At 35.0% G+C, this 8,458-nt stretch overlaps 1 pseudogene; it reads left to right on the plus strand.

Annotated features, from left to right (window-relative positions):
• Nucleotides 1–6,561: 6,561 nt before the first annotated feature.
• On the plus strand, nucleotides 6,562–7,287 carry LOC145113971 (secreted RxLR effector protein 161 pseudogene; annotated as a pseudogene).
• Nucleotides 7,288–8,458: the final 1,171 nt, after the last annotated feature.

Genomic DNA, 8,458 nt, shown 5'->3' on the forward strand with positions numbered 1-8,458 from the left:
GGATCGACGTCGCCATAGGGAGCGACGCGCCTTGACCAATATATGTCTATATATAGTCTCATTTGACCCCTTTCATTCTCAATCCAAACTCTCCTATCTCTCTCTAAGATCCTAATTCTCTTAGGTTTTTCGGGATTCTAGAGATTTCTACTTTTGCAAGGCCCTACGGAATCAGAGAGCCGATCAGAAAGAAGTGCTTTGGTCGGAGTTGTACTTACTACGATTTAAGTGTAACTTATATTTATATTTATAGTCGTCGTTATGAATCCATAAATAAGATTTATCAGTAATTCCAGTCATAATACTGATTTATATAATTATGAGAGAGATGTCTAGAATGGGCATGTTGGCTTGGTTGTTTGATTTCAGAAAGGCTATATGCCGAAATGGTCATGCCTCCCAACTGTCCTTCCTGGCTGATCCTTATTTGATAGAACTCTCAGTATTCATTGGGATTAGTGAAAGATATAGCTTTCATTACTAAATTGTCATAGAGATTAATAAGTTATACTATTATAGGTAAATACTTGATAAGAGTGTTACCCGCCAGTAGGATCACCCAAATAACTGTCAGTTGTCTAAGTAATTGTCCACGTGAATTTTCTCACTATATTGGATACTCTAGTATGTATCCTCTGTATGTTAGGATGTAGTTACCCTGTAGTATTCTATTAGAAAATTAGACCAACTTAGTCAGTTTCCTATTGTATGGAACTGTTTGTCTACTATATATGTATTGATATATTATATGGGGAGTTGATGGCAGACTAACTGAAAGATCTAATATACTCAAGAGTCATATTAAAATGATATTGCTAAATAACATATGATCCTAAGGGTCACACTAACAACAACTTTATACAATTGATTATTTATTAGAAATTGATTTTAATAAATATTCATAAACTCTTATAATAATTGGGAAAATATTTATTTCAAGGAAATAAATTATTTTAGAATACAAGTAACACATTATTTCATAGTGTATGAATATATATGTCATGTACATCTTTTTGGACCTTATAAGCCTTTTGTCTTTTAGCAAAAGACAAAGTTTATATCTTATAAACTTTGAGTTTATAAAATATAAACTCTTGCCTTGTCTTTTCATCATAAAAAATGTGAATAAGAGAGGGACAAAGAGATAGGGAAACATGTTCATGACATAGGGGACAAGGTTGTCTAAAGTGCTTAATGGTTAATGACTCTTGGACCATAATTCTATTATAAATAAGAGGTGAATGCTTTCATTTTCTTCACTCCATCTTGCTATTGCCAAGAGCTCTCTTCTCCCCTCTCCATATTCTCTCAAGTCTTGTTTCTTGAAGATATTTGTTGCTTGCATCCTCTCTTTAAGTCATAAACTTGTTTTGACTTAAAGCTTAAGAGTTGTAACTAGCATTACATCAAGTTGGTACATTGTTGGTGTCTCAAGGGTTCAACCTCACTCCATCAACTTCCAATCCTCCCCTAGAGGACTCAAAGTGCTTTAAAGGTTGTCACCACTTCTTCCTTCTATGATTGTGTTTTAAATCTTTCTTTTACTTGCAAGATGATCCTCGGTGGGTGATAAAATGTTTTTGTTATTTTATAAAACTAAAGTCTTCCGTTTTCCATTATTTGTAGTTTTTGAAACTAAGTTTTAAATAAAACTCAACAATTTGTATCAGAGCTATCTTGCAAGTTTGGTTATATTATTTGATTTATGGAAATCTTAGTTTTCGGAGAATATGGAAAACTTGTTTTTTTTTGTATAAAAACAGGTTCATACATATTTTCTTTGACAACTTTATAATTGTTATTTTATGTGACAAAACTTACATGCATTTTTGTCACTTAAAGTTGTATTAGAAAAACAAATGTTGTTTTATGTTTATATGTATTTTAGAGTGCATAAACAAGCCTTGGATCATTTATGTTGTTGTTTGTGTGATTTGGTTGAAAATGGTTTGTAATATTCTTTTATTCATAAAGTATGTAATAAACGTAACTAGTTTTATTCTTGAAATTTTTATGTAATAGATTAGTTTTAGACTAGATTTATTTTATAAAAAATGTAACAAGATGAAGATGGATGCCATTTCTTGAAGAACCATGGAGACCCACAGTTTTATAATGATTTTATAAAAGTTCATAAATTTTATAAAGTTTTATAAAAATGAAAACAAAGTTGGTTGTCATTGCAAGTGGGAGCTTGACGATCACATGAAGAACAAGTTGTAATATTTGGTCCCTTTGTTCCTTAGGAAGGACTTAACACTTTTGTGTTGGCTCACAAAAATTTTATATAGTTTAAGGCTTGTTTATGTCAAATGCATGCTTGTGTTGTTTATTTTTCATGTAAATATTTTGTGTGTTGATAATTTAATTTTTCACAAACCCAAACTATTTTTGGACAAAATAAATATCACATGGAGTTTGGATTTCAAAATATATTATATGAACATTGGATGTAACATATTCTAGCCATAAAATAAAAATTGGTTTTATAAAATCGCTAATTACGACAACTTTTGAAATATTGAATTATAAGTGTAAAAATCATCTTTTTATGACTTATTCAAACTCCAAAGTATTATTTAATAAAAGGAAGTTTTATTAAAAAATATTAAAAGGTTCTACATGGCTCAAACACAAACTTTATACTAGTTATTAATTTTAAAATTGAACCAAGCCGAAATATAAAACCGGGTTTTTATAAGAACTTTAAAAGTGATTTTTTGAGAAATTGATACCATGACATATTGGATGCATGCAATTGTCATGATATCACATGTTTTAAATAGAATAATACAACATTCAAATCCTTTTTTTCAAAATACAAGTCTATGTCATCCAGTTTTAGAAACATTTGCACATCATTTGTATGATGCTAGTGGGATAAATGATACCTAACCATTAGTATCATCTTTTGATGGCCAAATTATTTTTGCGATTTCTATAACCAAGTTATAGGCCAATTGTACAAGTTTCTCTAATTGGATGACTTGATTGGAAACCTCTTGTGATAAAGGTCACCTAAGAAAGAGTGTTCCAAGGCATAGATGAGACCAAACATGTGAAATTAACAAATGGATTGTTAAGGGTCTCATAAACCTAGGAATTACAAATGGTGTAATTAATACAAGTTATTTACCTTGTTAAAATTGGGTAAATGGGATAAAGGATATCTAACCATTTATTTGATTTGTAACTTGGATCCTAGACTTTAAATAAATAATGTTTTTGGAGACAAAAGGGTATTCTTATTTAAAGAATTAAATACTAAATGAAAACTTTGCTAAACTTTTGTAGATGGATCCACCAATTACTGTAACACATCACCCAATGAACATTCGGTCATTTTTTGACAAAGAAAAACTCAACCACTCCAACTTTTTGGGTTGACACAGAAATTTAGGAATCATTTTGAAACAAGAAAAGAAAGACTATGTCCTTGAAAACCAAACCCCTGATGAACCACTTTCTTTCCCAAAGGTTGCACATGATGCATGGCTAAAGCATATAAATGATTCACTTGATGTTTCATGTCTTATGCTTGCCTCTATGGTTCCTGATCTTCAGCGGGATCTAGAACACTACACTGCCTTTGACATGATTGAACATCTCAAGGAGATGTTTGGTAAACAAGCTAGAACCGAAAGGTTTGAGACTATGAGAGCACTTCATGCCATGAAAATGGAGGATAGTGGAAATGTGAGCACACATGTTCTCAAGAGGAAAAGCTACATGGATCAATTAGAGAGATTGGGCTCTCCATATCCATAAGAATTGGCTACAGATATCATTCTGAACTCTTTTCCAAAGTCTTACAATGCTTTTATCATGAAATATAACATGAATGGGTGGGAGAAACCTATCTCTGAGTTGCACGGGATGCTGAAAGCTGCAGAGAAGAACATCCCAAGTAAAACCCCCCAAGTGCTCATGATTAGGGAAGTAAGAGTCAAAAAGAACAAAGGAAAGAACTTCAAGGGAAAGCCATAAGTTGGCAAGGGCAAAGGAAAGAAAGCTTCTCAAAACCCACCACCCAAGAAGAAGGAAAAGGTTGCCAAAGATGACACATGCTTTGAGTGTAGAGTTGTCGGGCATTGGAAAAAGAATTGTCCTAAGTACCTTGCAGAGTTGAAGAACAAGAAGGCTGGGGAAGGGCCCTTTAGGTATATCCATTTTCATGATTGAAATAGGATTATTTACTTTTTTATCAAACACTTAGGCATTAGATACTGGTTGTGGAACTCATATTTGTAATTCGTTATAGGGGTCAGAAAGAGTAGGGAACTGAAGACAGATGAGATGGTATTGCATGTGGGCAATGGAACATGGGTTGCAGTCCAAGCAATAGGACATTTTGATTTACATTTAACATATGGTCTGTACTTAACATTAAACAATGTTTGTTTGATCACCTCTATTACTAGAAATATTGTATCAGTTTCCCGTTTGAGAAAATTTGGTTATGATTTCAAATTTGTTGATGATAGCATTCACTCCTACTTGGAAGGAATCTTCTATTTTGAGGCTAGACCAATAAATGTACTTTATAAACTAAACCTAGATGACACCTCAAAAAATAAGTCCATTTATCATGTTAACACCAAAAGGCTCAAACCAGATTTGAACCAAACATATCTATGGCATTATCGCCTTGGACGTAGAAACAAGAAACACATATCTCAACTCCAAAAGAGTGGACTTTTGGGGGAAAATGACACTGAGTCATTTGACATATGTGAATCTTGTTTATGTGGCAAGATGACAAAATCCCTTTTCTTTGGAACAAGTGAAAGGGCAAGTGTTTTATTAGGCATCATACACACTAATGTATGTGGACCTTTTAAAACAATGTCTAGATATGGTGACAGATATTATATCACATTCACTGACGACTTCAGTCGTTTTGGTTATGAGTATTTGATGAAACATAAACATGAAGCATTTGAAAAGTTTAAATTATTCCAAAGTGAAGTTGAAAATAAACTCGAAAAAACAGTCAAAATCCTTCGCTCGGATAGAGGAGGTGAGTACTTGAGCCAAGAGTTCCAAGACCATATAAGGAGTCATGGGATTATCTCACAACTCACTCCACCTAAACCACATGGGTTGTGGTGACTTGGTAAGGCATGTGGAAGATATGGTGGATAACCTATTGATCCATGTTCAAATCCTGGCACTACTCAGCCCTTGTGGCCATGGAGGTTCGCCTGCAGTGACTCCAGGGCATGAGGCAAAGCCTCATGTTTGCAGCGGGGGATTAGTCGGTGCGCGAAAGCTGGCCCGGAAACCCTCGTTACGGAAGTTCCCTTTCCAAAAACTCACTCAACCTAGAACACCACAACTTAATGGTGTTTTTGAGAGGAGAAACCGAACCTTACTTGATATGGTTCGATCTATGATGAGTCGAAGTATTCTTCCTTTATCATTTTGGATTTATGCTTTACTCACCACAGCCTGTATCTTGAATATGGCACCAACTAAGAAGGTAGAGAAAACACCTTATGATATGTGGTATGGAAGACCTTCATCCTTATCTTATATGAAAGTTTTGGGGATGCGAATATTATGTTAGACAAAAGACTTCCAGCAAACTTGAGCCTAGATCTACCAAATGCATCTTTGTAGGATATCCTAAAGATTGTTTACGATATTACTTCTAGATCCCTAGTGAGAATAAGATCTTTATTTCACGAAAAGCTGAATTCTTAGAAAGAAAGTTTCTAATGGATGAGGCAAGTGGGAGGCGTGTGGAACTTGAAGAAGATCAAGAACCTCAACCCAATGCATATTTAGTTGGCACTAGTACTGAACAAGAGGTTGTTGAAGATGAAGAGATCACTGTCCTCCAACCTACTGAAACACAAGGCGTTCGCAGATCTGGTAGAATTTGTCATGAACCTAAGATATATGGATTTCTCATTGATGAGTGATTCGTAATGACGAATGCTGGTGAGCCGGTCAGCTACCAGTATGCAATGATACATCCCGAATCTACCAAATGGCTTGAAGCCATGAATGCTGAGATGCAATCCATGAGGGAAAAATCAAGTCTGGGACTTGGTTGATCCTCCTCCCAATAGCAAGACTGTTGCAAGTAAGTGGGACTTCAAGATGAAGATTGACATGGATGGTAACTTACACACATTCAAAGCAAGATTGGTTGCTAAAGGATTCACTCAAACTCATGGGGTTGATTATGATGAAACCTTTTCACCAGTCGCTATGATTAAATCAATTAGGATACTATTTGCAATAGCTGCATATTATGACTATGAGACATGGCAAATGAATGTCAAAACCGCTTTTCTGAATGGACACTTGGAAGAAGATGTCTATATGGATCAGCCCGAAGGTTATGTCAACCAAAAGCATCCTAATAAAGTGTGTAAGCTCAAGAGATGCATTTATGGGTTAAAGCAAGCATCTTGTAACTGGAATCATCGTTTCGATGATGAAATCACAAAGTGTGGTTTTATTAGAAATGAAGATGAATCTTGTGTTTACATGAAAACTAGTGGGAGCTCGGTGACATTCTTGGTCCTATATGTGGATGACATATTAATAATGGGAAATCACATTCCAACTTTACAAGGTGAAAAGACTTGGCTTGGAAATTGTTTCTCAATGAAGGACCTAGGTGAGGCACAATACATTCTTGGAATCAAAATCTATAGAGATAGATCAAAACGATTAATAGGTCTAAGCCAAGGTACATATATTGAGAAAGTATTGAAGCGGTTCAATATGGAAAAATCTAAGAGAGGATTTGTACCCATGGCACATGGAAATATACTGAGTTCATCTCAATGTCCTAGCACAAAGGCTGAGCTAGACAAGATGAAAGATATTTCATATGCTTCTGCAATTGGATCCATCATGTATACCATGAATTGTACAAGACCTGATCTTGCTTATGCTATGAGCATGGTAAGCAAGTTCCAACAAAATCCAGGGGAGAGTCATTGGAGAGCTGTGAAGAAAATCCTAAAGTACTTACGAACAACTAAGGATTTGTTCCTCGTCTATGGAGGTGTAGAAGAAAGCTTAAGTGTAAAGTGCTACACTGATGCTTCCTTCACAACTGATCGAGATGATTGCAAATCGCAATCAGGATATGTGTTCATTATCAATGGGGGTGCGGTATCTTGGAAAAGCTCCAAGCAAAGTGTTGTTGCACAATCCACTACAGAGTCAGAATACATTGCTGCTTCTGAAGCTGCACAAGAGGCTGCTTGGATGAAGAAATTCATTGGGGATCTAGGGGTAGTCCCTACCATTCAGGACCCCTAGACGTTTTCTGTGACAATGAGGGTGCTATTGCTTTGGAAAAAGAACCCCGAGCACACAAGAAGACCAGGCATATTATCCGCAGATTCAACTTCATCCGGGATAAAGTTGAAGAAGGTGAAATTAGTATTCGCAAAGTTCATATTGATCAAAATTTGGCAGACCCTTTCACGAAGCCTCTTCCTCAAGCAAAATTTGAGGGACATGCTCGAGGAATAGGACTTCGCTATTCTAGTGATTGGATTTTATCTATGTATTAGTATTGTATATTGGAACATTATATAACATCATCTATTGTAATGACAATGATATATATGGCATATGATCTTTTCATTAAATATTTGTTGTGTTCTTTATTAACATGTTTAATCCTTGAGTGAATTTATTCACTCTAAAACTCCATAGTCAGCTGTTATTGTGGGAGCAATAATGAAATAAGACTAATATGTAATTGGATGGTTGATAAAGCGTTGTAACTAGTTTCATAGATACTTACTAGAGAGTAAGTATTGGAGTGACCCATTCACAATCACTTCATGGATCGCTATCATGAATGATACTTGGTAAAAGGTAATATCTTTATATCCTTAACACCTGAGATACATATTTGGGACTTGAGTGTAGGGAACGTTATCCTTTGATGTAGTCAAAAGCTGTTCTTTTGTAAGGCAGTTATAAAAACTATTATCAGGCATGATGTAAACCATGCAAGAGGCGTATGTAGTCAAGATGGGATTTTCTCATCTTATTCGTTGCGAGTTAGACATCTAAGGCCTGATGTAAAGTTGAAAACTTATATGAGATTGACTGTGATATATATCTCATGATTCAACATGATGTCTGTAGCAAAGGGATAACCGATAAAATTACCTTACTTACTAATTGTAGCCTTTGGGACTTCTAGGGAATTGGGCGTTGATGGAATGGCACTATGTCATATGTTGTTGGGGCAGTGAAATGTTGCTAGACGTTCACCACTATCTATACCAGTTTGATATGAGTCTTGCGTAAGTGGGAGATTGAAAGATCTAGTATGCTCAAGAGTCATATTAAAAATGATATTGCTAAATAACATATGATCCTAAGGGTCACACTAACAACAACTTGATACAATTGATTATTTATTAGAAATTGATTTTAATAAATATTCATAAACTCTTATAATAATTGGGAA

This window comes from Lactuca virosa, chromosome 5, assembly GCF_052849685.1.
Source record: "Lactuca virosa cultivar CGN04683 chromosome 5, Lactuca_virosa_CGN04683_v6, whole genome shotgun sequence".
Classification (NCBI taxonomy): domain Eukaryota; kingdom Viridiplantae; phylum Streptophyta; class Magnoliopsida; order Asterales; family Asteraceae; genus Lactuca; species Lactuca virosa.